Raw genomic sequence first — 11,873 nt, 5'->3', positions numbered from 1 at the left:
TAAATAAAAGGAGCGAACATTACTCTAAAGATCAGATCGCCTATAAGGCACGCTACAATATAAAATACTTGTACTGCCATGCGTGCATGCCTGCTACGATACATTTGTACTGCACCAACCAACCGATCGACACCAACCCCCCCCTCCAGCCCTTAGCCAGCACCAATGCACCGACCAACACCATTAGCCAGCACCTTCGGTGCTGGCTAATGGCTGGGGGCCATCGTGGTGAGTCATTCTGGCGTCATGATCTGACTAGTAGTAGTAATTATCCAAGCATCTATTTGTAGCGATCATCTTATGATTTCTGATCACTATAGAAGGGCATTTTCTACAATAAGATTACCTCAAAACATTCCGGGTTGATCGTCTTCTTCAATGGTTTCCCGGTATAGCTCATCGGACGACGATGGGGAGACAATGAAAAAAGGAGGGAGGGAGCAGCGAGTCTCGCTGTAAGCACTGGACCAGGGCTACTCCGCCTGGAGAAGGCGACTGGGACGCGTATGGATCAATACTACTACCACAAAACTCGCTCAAATAAATAGTACTGCTTTCAACTTTTTCTGCTAGAAAATCGCTCGGGCGAGACGGCAAACAGGCAAAACAATGAAAACTATGAAGACTCCCTCTGCCCCCACTGTTTACAGGGGGTGGGACCAGCTTCCAATGGCAACACGTACACGTGTGTCACGTGACACGGGTTTTCTGGGTAATGTAGTTGGAATATAAGCTCAGGAATTTAAACAGCGCTTCGGAGCATATTAATATGTTTAGATTCATCAAAAACTGTGAAGACGCCAATTGGCGTCATTGATCATTTACGGAATTCTGATGAAGACGCCAATTGGCGTCTTTCATCTTCTAAGGGTTAAGAGTTATAGAGCTATAAGGGTCCATTTGGTTATGGCAACTCTCCATCATTTATCTGGGGATCAGGTTGAAACCCCCTCTAGGACCACTTGGTGCATGGTCCCCGGACCACTGCACGCACGCACACGCACACACACACACACACACACACCACAAGCATTACTGGGTATGAATCTTATTATCTTAGAGTATAAATATAATAGAGACGTCATCGAGAGGAAACCCTGAGGCGAAATGGACATAGTGGCCGAAAGTGGCATCGAGCCACTGAGCCACACTATGCACTGTGCACGTTCACGTATATGGACCCATAACACGTGAACGCTATGTTTCATACGTGAACGCTACGCAATGATAGTCAACGGCCAGCGCGTTCACGATTTGGCCCAATCCATCCCAGAATGCACTTTGTTCCTATACCCGGAAGGAGGAGTGAAATCGCCTCATGCGCTTTTGAGCAACTTAATGCAAGTGGATGGGAGGAGAAATCCGGTGACGTCTCTATTAATATATACTCTAAGGTATGATTATTGTTTCAATTAAGGTTTTTCAAGGTGACACACACTACTGTAACTAGGCATAAACACACACGCACAGGCAGATCAGTTCTCAGATCAGTTTATAGTGCAGTCTTATTTCAGAAGGTGTTCTAATCTTAACTGAATTGCTGAAGTGGTGTGCAGATTGTAAATGCTGCCTTTATATAGCATCTCTGTGCCAAAGCTCTTTACGACGTGCATTACATTCATCCATCCACACCAGTGGTGCTCGAGGGGGTTCCAGGTGGTCCCCAGCTAAATGGTGGAGAGGTGCGGTAACCAAATGGACCCTTATACTGTAGATCTAGAGTGTAAGAGTTACATTATTGTTAAACATCTGCATTACTTAATTTACAAGAAGTCTACGCAGTTTTTGATCAACGTTTGCCTCTCCTATGCGGACAAAATATTATCCAACGACAACAAGATATTCTACGTTTTGGGTCTGAGAGACTATACACTTCATCAAATGGTGCATCATGGGCCGTGGCTCAGATGCTGAATAAATATCCACGCACTCACACATTCAATGCATGGAGGAAGGCAATAAATGCACCAGCCTGCTTATCGGGAGCAGTTACGGTTTACGGGTTCTGACTTCTAACCCTATAATCCAGGAGGTGCTGGGGATCGATTCGAACCCGGCCGAACCTTCCGCTTCCCAAACAGGAACCTCTGGAGTCCCTGTGCTTTAGGCTTGGACTGACATCGCGTCGCCAGGCTTTCTTTCCACAGTACGTTCGGAAAGCCTGCTTTCTATTCACTGCTCAGTGCTCTGATCCGGCGTAGATCCAGCCTACTATAATCTGGTCGGTTGCACGCACGCACGCACGCACGCACGCACGCACGCACGCACGCACAGGTCGCCGAAATCATCCGTGCCATTTTAGATTTCCTTGGCTATTCAAAAATAGCAGATCTACAAGCTCACAGCGTGCCGCTTTGTGCCGGCGTGCCGTGGCCAAATACATGTCATTTTGAGGGTCCTTGACATGAAAGCGTTTGAGAACCACTAACATAATATAGAAACATAGGTTTTTTTCAGAAAACTGTTCTGGATTTAGAAGACGTTTGTAGAATCGTCCATCTGTGATGGCCCAGAGATTAGTACAAGCCCTGGGTTCACCCACTGGAACCACTTTCATTACTTATAGGCATTTTCAACATTTTAGAAAAATCTTCAAAAGGATTTCCCCCAAAATGCAACAAAATTAAACACAGTATAAAATCGGCTATTTTCTATATGTATCTGACAGTATAATGACAGGAATCTCTATATGTGTCCCTTTATGCCCACATGCAATACCCTCATATAAAGATGGATTTGAAGGACCCCTCGTTTGATATGCACGAGGCAAAGGGACCCCCCCCCCATCTGATACATCACTGGGCGTCAATCACGCCATTGACCGGCTTCCAAGTGGGTTCCAACGGCTTCCTCAGATTGGTTGAAACACTTTTTGCCCATATATGGATATTTCTGCCACACATCAATACGACGTCACAGTATACTAGTAGACATCATCGGATGGCTTCCGAGTACGATAAGTGCTTCTAAATTACATTACAATACAGTACTGGCCAACATTGTGACATTCAACAGGCCATCATGGCTTAGTAGAAGGAATATGTTCTTTCATTTTCTCCCAAACATAAATGCTTAAAAAGGGCTTATTCATTCAGGTGGAAAAGGGGGAGCAGAGCACAGGAATGTGGTCCGAGATATACCCACCAGGGAACTAAACTGCCTCGTACCGGAGAACTCTACTAAATTAATAACGGATACACCTAAAACCTTGTGGGCACATCAGCAGTAAATTAGTTTTTTTCTCTTTTTTTCCCCCTCCAAAATGTCAAAAGAAAAAATGAAAACAGTAAGCTATGGGCTCCATTTTCGTCACCGCTAAACCCCTTATGCCTAAACTTCTTTGTCTTTTTTTTACTATTTTGAAAAACATTTTTGAATAGTTCAACTAGCTCACGTTGTGAGCTTGTAGACTGGCCAAGAAGTTTATGGATAAGGAAGGGGTTTAGCGGTGACGACAATGGAGCCCTTAAATGTATGCTCTGGAAAATGGGTGGAAATAATATATGATTTTAACACGCCTAAATGTATCCCAAAAATGACTGGATGTCAAGCAATTTGTATAAATACTGGGCCTTAAAGGAATAGTTCACCCAAAACATTTCGTACAGTATTTCTATCAATTAGCCTACACACCCCATGAAGCCTTGAATTCATGGAGAATTTCTTTTTGTTGGTGTTTTTGTCTCATTCCTGAAGCAATAACTGGATGACCAGCAGAGTATGGAGACTCAAAGAGACTCCAGTATTATGCATTTGGTCCCTCGTCTTTTTTAATAAACTAAATGTACATATAAAATCAAATATATAAAATACTAAATAGATAAATATTACTAATACCAGGTGCCCACTGTTCCTGGCACCCTAATGACTGAATTGCAAGAGATGTCAGAAAAATGTTGTTTGTAAAGAGCGCTGGGAGTGGGTCACTCCACAAATGACTGACACCTTTTAGGGTTTTGTTGTTTTGTTGTTTTGTTTTCTTAAAAGATAGACGTGAGATCGTGGCATTAGAATGTACTGTAATCTAAAGGCTTCTCCGTTGTGTCCACAAAGCACACCAGTACGACCTGAGGCCAACTCCACAAAATGCCGTTCTGAATCAGAAGTTCTCACACTTTCATAGTGTGTGTTGGGAGATTTATTTATTTTTATTTTTAAAAAAATAGCAAACGTACAAGCCTGCAGTGATGCGCTGTGAGCTTGTACATGTGCTATTTTTTGGAATAGCCAACGCAAAAATCAAAATGACAGATGCTTTCCCTTTTTTAATGAGTATAGCTAGTACCACAGTGACAACGGGTACACCAGTATCATAGTACTACATAGTCCCCAGTGCCATCAGGTACTGCACTGGCATCATACTGTAGTACTAGCATCATAGTACATATAGTACTCAGTGACAATGGGTACTGCACTAGCTAGCATCATAGTACATCATAATGATCATACCCAGTGACAATGGGCACTGCATAGTATCATAGTACCCAGTGACAATGTACACATTGTCAATATGTGCTCGGACACTGCACTAGTATTCTATAACATCTCCAACATAACATTTTCCAATATCGTACATGTTCTCCTATATCGTACATGTTCTCCTATATCTTACACATGTTCTCCTATATCTTACATATTCTCCTATATCTTACATATTCTCCTATGTCTTACATGTTCTCCTATATCTTACATATTCTGCTATATCGTACATGTTCTCCTATATCTTACATGTTCTCCTATATCTTACATATTCTGCTATATCGTACATGTTCTCCTATATCATACATGTTCTCCTATATCTTACATATTCTCCTATATCATACATGTTCTCCTATATCTTACATATTCTCCTATATCGTACATGTTCTCCTATATCATACATATTCTCCTATATCTTACATATTCTCCTATATCGTACATGTTCTTCTATATCTTACATGTTCTCCTATATCTTACATGTTCTCCTATATCTTACATGTTCTTCTATATCTTACATGTTCTCCTATATCTTACATGTTCTCCTATATCTTACATGTCCTCCTATATCGTACATGTTCTCCTATATCATACATATTCTCCTATATCTTACATATTCTCCTATATCGTACATGTTCTTCTATATCTTACATGTTATCCTATATCTTACATATTCTCCTATATCGTACATGTTCTCCTATATCTGACATGTTCTCCTATATCTTACATATTCTCCTATATCGTACATATTCTCCTATATCTTACATATTCTCCTATATCGTACATGTTCTCCTATATCTTACATGTTCTCCTATATCTTACATGTTATCCTATATCTTACATATTCTCCTATATCGTACATGTTCTCCTATATCTGACATGTTCTCCTATATCGTACATGTTCTCCTATATCTTACATATTCTCCTATATCGTACATGTGCTCCTATATCGTACATGTTCTCCTATATCTTACATGTTCTCCTATATCTTACATATTCTCCTATATCGTACATGTTCTCCTATATCTGACATGTTCTCCTATATCTTACATATTCTCCTATATCTTACATGTCCTCCTATATCTTACATATTCTCCTATATCGTACATGTCCTCCTATATCTTACATGTTCTCCTATATCTTACATGTTCTCATATCTTACATGTTCTCCTATATCTTACATATTCTCCTATATCTTACATGTTCTCCTATATCGTACATGTGCTCCTATATCTTACATGTTCTCCTATATCTTACATGTTCTCCTATATCTTACATATTCTCCTATATCGTACATGTTCTCCTATATCGTACATGTGCTCCTATATCTTACATGTTCTCCTATATCTTACATGTTCTCCTATATCTTACATGTTCTCCTATATCTTACATATTCTCCTATATCTTACATATTCTCCTATATCATACATATTCTCCTATATGTTGTCTACTCTAGTGTACATGTCTATACATGATCTCCTTCTCTGTGATTGCTACTCTCGGCTCTGTAATGGCATTTAGTTCTGAGGGGGAAAAAAGCAAACAACCATGAAATCAAATTCATATTTTATTTGGGGGTCTAAAACAACATTACAGAATGCTTGAATTGAATATGTGATGTTTACATGTGTGGGTGCCTGGGTAAGTGTGTGTGTGCGTCTCTGAATATTTGGTGCGTGTGTGCTTGCGTGTGTGTGTGTGTGTGTGTGTGTGTGTGTGTGTGTGTGTGTGCGTGTGTGCGTGTGTGCGTGTGTGTGTGTGTGTGTGTGTGTGTGTGTGTGTGTGTGTGTGTGTGTGTGTGTGTATGAAAGAAGTGAAAGCCAATACAAACACATGTACGCACACACACACACACACACACACACACACACACGCGCACACACACGCACTTACCTTACAGAGATCAGTCTTTATAGATGTGAACCAAACCCACTGCTTCAATAGACACACATTATCCAGGATGGAAAAATCCACAGCATCATATTCTGAGTCCTGCTGGAAAAACGGAACCAAAAAATAAAAAATAAAATAACAGAATAATCCTAGTGTCAGTCTGGATGGAAAAAAATCCTTCTCTCTCTCTCTCTCTCTCTCTCTTTCTCTATCTCTCTATCTCCAGCCAATGAGAAGAGGAGAGAGAGAGGGATTGTAGCAGAGGGGAGAAAAAAAAAAGAAAAAAAAAACCCACACTAGATTGTGCGAAAGAATGAGGTGAATAGAGGCTTATAGAGACGGAGGAGAAGGAGACGAGCGAGGGATGGTCCTCGAGACAAAAGATGGGCAGGGAGATGTACGTAAATCCTTCTGCCGGAGGCTCGCACTGAGAGCTCGTGTTGTCGCCTGCCGCCTGGGTGAAATGTTAATGTCCAGAAGCTGCTCACACGCCCACGCACAGGTCCACACGCACGCACGTGTGTGTGTGAGTGCATGTGAGAGAGACACAGAGAGAGAGAGAGAGAGAGCTCGGATGTCTTGAGAGAGACACCACGTGAGAGTGTGAGAGCGTGCGGCTTGTGTGTGTGTGTGTGTGTGTGTGTGTGTGTGTGTGTGTGCGCGTGTGCGTGTGTGTGTGCATGTGCGTGCATGTGTAAGACAGAGGGAGAGAGAGGTTCTGTTTTCCTCTCGTCACGCGCGACTACTTCTGTTTGTGATTCCAGCACTCAGAAGCTACATAGAGCTGCGTGCGTGCGTACGTGCGTGCGTGCACATGCGAGTGCCCCTTCCACCACACTCACCCTACCCCCGCATGTGTGTGTGCGTGTGTGTGTGTGTGTGTGTGTGTGTGTGTGTGTGTGTGTGTGTGTGTGTGTGTGTGTGTGTGTGTGTGTGTGTGTGTGTGTGTGTGTGTGTGTGTGTGTGTGTGTGTGTGTGGGTTGTCAAATATAGTAACATTCATGCATGCTGCTTCTGTCTACAGAGAGAGAGAGAGGAGGGGGGGCGAGAGAGTTGGTGGGAGGGAGGAGAGAGAGTGAAGAAATGAGAGAGAGAGAGACATATGGAAGTAAACAGAGAGAGAGACGAGGGGAGGGATGGAGCGAGCTAGAGATCAGCTGATAGAAGATGAGAATCTCCCTTTATTTCACACTGGGATTTCTCTCCTCTCCATATCTGCTCGTTCTCTGTGTGTGCGCGCGTGCACGTGCCTTTGTGCACATCATGCACGTACGTATACATACGTCTGTGTCTATGTCTGTGTCTGTGCAAAGTGACACAGAAAAGACTGAACGAGAAAGAGAGAGAGGGAGAGAGAGAGGGAGAGAGAGAGAGAGAGAGGTGGTGTTTGTTATCATAATTGTAATTGCTTGGCTTCCACGTTGTGCAACACAGACTGAATCATAATAGCATGCCGTGCGCACGCACGCACGCACGCACGCACGCACGCACGCACGCACGCACGCACGCACGCACGCACGCACACACACACACACACACACACACACACTGGGCTGTTCGATCCCCGGCCCCCGGCAATGTGTCGAGATGTAAAAAAGCACGCAGAAAACAGCCGATCTGCAAGCTTCTCAACATGTGCGATGTGAAGCTTGTAGATCAGCATTTGTTTTTTAAAGATTAGAGCAGTGGTTCCCAAACTCTTTCATGTCAAGGACCCCCAAATTGACCCTAATGAGCCCGCGGACCCTCATTTGAAAAATAAATGCCAGGGACCCCCATAAGAGAAGATTTTCACAGCTCTAGCAGTGATTCTCAACCCGTTTAATTTCAAGGACCCCCAGTTTGACATGCATTAGTCTACAGACCCCCATTTAATGGCATTTATATCTCTGGGATTTATATTGTAAAATGAATGTTGATGTAACTCTGAGAGTGTACGAATGGACCCATAAGGGTCCATTTGGTTCCCCGGACCCCACTTTGGGAACCACTGCATTAGAGTATTTTGAGTGGTCAAACTATTTTTACTTTAGTCAAGCAACGTTTCGATCTTGCGACCGTCTTCAGGCATCGTGCGACCGCCTTCAGGCATCTTGCGACCGTCTTCAGGCATCTTGCGACCGTCTTCAGGCATCTTGCGACCGTCTTCAGGCATCTTGCGACCGTCTTCAGGCATCGTGCGACCGTCTTCAGGCATCGTGCGACCGTCTTCAGGCATCGTGCGACCGTCTTCAGGCATCTTGCGACCGTCTTCAGGCATCTTGCGACCGTCTTCAGGCATCGTGCGACCGTCTTCAGGCATCGTGCGACCGTCTTCAGGCATCTTGCGACCGTCTTCAGGCATCGTGCGACCGTCTTCAGGCATCGTGCGACCGTCTTCAGGCATCTTGCGACCGTCTTCAGGCATCGTGCGACCGTCTTCAGGCATCGTGCGACCGTCTTCAGGCATCGTGCGACCGTCTTCAGGCATCGTGCGACCGTCTTCAGGCATCGTGCGACCGTCTTCAGGCATCTTGCGACCGTCTTCAGGCATCGTGCGACCGTCTTCAGGCATCGTGCGACCGTCTTCAGGCATCGTGCGACCGTCTTCAGGCATCATGCCTGAAGATGTTTAAAAGCCTGTGAGTTCTTCAACTGGTTGGCTGTAACAGCAGGAACATATAGAGCGTCGCAGCCCCGCCCCCTGTCATGACGACGCCAGGCCCAGGAAATGCATCCCAATGAATTTTTCCCATAGACATTTCAAAAAGTATTTATTTAAAGACGGTTACGCCGTGGACAAAGCCAACTCCAGTCGTGACAAATCATGACAATAAACACAATATTTTGGACCAAACAAACAATTACAAAGAAGAAAAACAACAAAAAAAGTGTTGTAACCTGCCGTTTTTTTCTACTTTCTAATTCTTTGTTTGGCCCAAAACATTGTGTTTATTGTCATGATTTGTCACGACAAGAGTTGGCTTTGTCCGCGGCGTAACCGTCTTTAAATAAATACTTTCTGAAAAGTCTATGAGGAAAATGAACGGAGAATAATTTCCTGGGCCCTGGTAGGGGGCGGGACTGCGATGCTATATAGGTTTAGAATGATAATACAATACCTAAACATCATTGACATAATTCGATTATTTTTGGGTCTCCATAAATCTGCACCAATTCCAGCACTTAACGTAGTGTGACTCCTGTGAAATTAGATGGAAGGCCAGCATGGTGAACCCCTGGAACAGGTTGCTGGGTCTACCACCCAATAGGGTGGCCAGCATGGTGAACCCCTGGAACAGGTTGCTGGGTCTACCACCCAATAGGGTGGCCAGCATGGTGAACCCCTGGAACAGGTTGCTGGGTCTACCACCCGATAGGCATGTGCACTGAAGCCTCTCCAACTGATCCAAAATGCCGCAGCTCGCTTGGTCTTCAACCAGCCAAAATTCTCACATGTCTCCCCCCTGCTCCGCTCCCTGCACTGGCTCCCGGTCGCTGCCCGCACAGAATACAAAACTCTGATGTTGGCATTTAAAGCAACCAAAGGTATGGCTCCCCCATATCTTGCCAGCATGATTGAACCCTACAAACCCTCCCGCGCACTCAGATCAGCCAACGCAGGGAAGCTGGAAGTACCCTCACTAAAAACGCCGGGACAACGCTCCACACGTCCCAAACTCTTCTCCCTTCTGGCCCCAAAACTGTGGAATGCACTTCCCGTTGCAATCAGAACTGCAGCATCACTCCCGATCTTCCGCCGTAGTCTGAAAACCCACCTTTTCAGACTCCATCATGGCCCATAGCACTTACCCTACCCCCTTAGACAGCACTTCTTAGACTTATATAGCATTTGAAACAGACTTATAGCATGTCATGTAGACAGCACAATAAGTGCATTGTATGTAGTCATAGCACTTCATAGTATATATGTACAGCATAGTATAGCATATATGTGTAGTTTATATGTATAGTGTCATTATATAGATATGTTCTAGTTATAGTTTATATGTATAGTGTCATTATATAGATATGTTCTAGTCACGGTCTTAGCTTACGCATGTTTCGCGATAAATGCATTTTTTTTTTTTTTTTTTTTACATATGTGATGTATTCCCATGCTTTTTGTTCTTGCCTATTGTAAGTCGCTCTGGATTAAGAGCGTCTGCTAAATGCCTAAATTGTAAATTCTATAGCCAATTTTTTTTATTGGGATCTGTCTGTTGAATTAAGCAGAATGGGTCTCTGAAACCTTTGATTTACTGCGGGAATGTGGTCTGGCATAACAGCCTTTCTGAATGTGGTCTGGCATAACAGCCTTTAGAATGTGGTCTGGCATAACAGCCTTTAGAATGTGGTCTGGTATAACAGCCTTTCTGAATGTGGTCTGGCATAACAGCCTTTAGAATGTGGTCTGGCATAACAGCCTTTAGAATGTGGTCTGGCATAACAGCCTTTAGAATGTGGTCTGGTATAACAGCCTTTCTGAATGTGGTCTGGCATAACAGCCTTTAGAATGTGGTCTGGTATAACAGCCTTTCTGAATGTGGTCTGGCATAACAGCCTTTCTGAATGTGGTCTGGCATAACAGCCTTTCTGAATGTGGTCTGGCATAACAGCCTTTCTGAATGTGGTCTGGTATAACAGCCTTTAGAATGTGGTCTGGCATAACAGCCTTTAGAATGTGGTCTGGCATAACAGCCTTTAGAATGTGGTCTGGTATAACAGCCTTTCTGAATGTGGTCTGGCATAACAGCCTTTCTGAATGTGGTCTGGCATAACAGCCTTTCTGAATGTGGTCTGGCATAACAGCCTTTAGAATGTGGTCTGGCATAACAGCCTTTAGAATGTGGTCTGGTATAACAGCCTTTAGAATGTGGTCTGGCATAACAGCCTTTCTGAATGTGGTCTGGCATAACAGCCTTTAGAATGTGGTCTGGCATAACAGCCTTTAGAATGTGGTCTGGCATAACAGCCTTTAGAATGTGGTCTGGCATAACAGCCTTTCTGAATGTGGTCTGGCATAACAGCCTTTAGAATGTGGTCTGGCATAACAGCCTTTAGAATGTGGTCTGGCATAACAGCCTTTCTGAATGTGGTCTGGCATAACAGCCTTTAGAATGTGGTCTGGCATAACAGCCTTTAGAATGTGGTCTGGCATAACAGCCTTTCTGAATGTGGTCTGGTATAACAGCCTTTAGAATGTGGTCTGGCATAACAGCCTTTCTGAATGTGGTCTGGCATAACAGCCTTTCTGAATGTGGTCTGGCATAACAGCCTTTAGAATGTGGTCTGGCATAACAGCCTTTAGAATGTGGTCTGGCATAACAGCCTTTAGAATGTGGTCTGGCATAACAGCCTTTAGAATGTGGTCTGGCATAACAGCCTTTAGAATGTGGTCTGGCATAACAGCCTTTCTGAATGTGGTCTGGCATAACAGCCTTTAGAATGTGGTCTGGCATAACAGCCTTTCTGAATGTGGTCTGGCATAACAGCCTTTCTGAATGTGGTCTGGCATAACAGCC

The sequence above is a fragment of the Electrona antarctica genome (genome assembly GCF_951216825.1).
Source record: "Electrona antarctica genome assembly, chromosome: 23".
In the NCBI taxonomy this organism is placed as follows: Eukaryota; Metazoa; Chordata; class Actinopteri; order Myctophiformes; family Myctophidae; genus Electrona; species Electrona antarctica.
Note: the sequence above shows the minus strand (reverse complement) of the source record.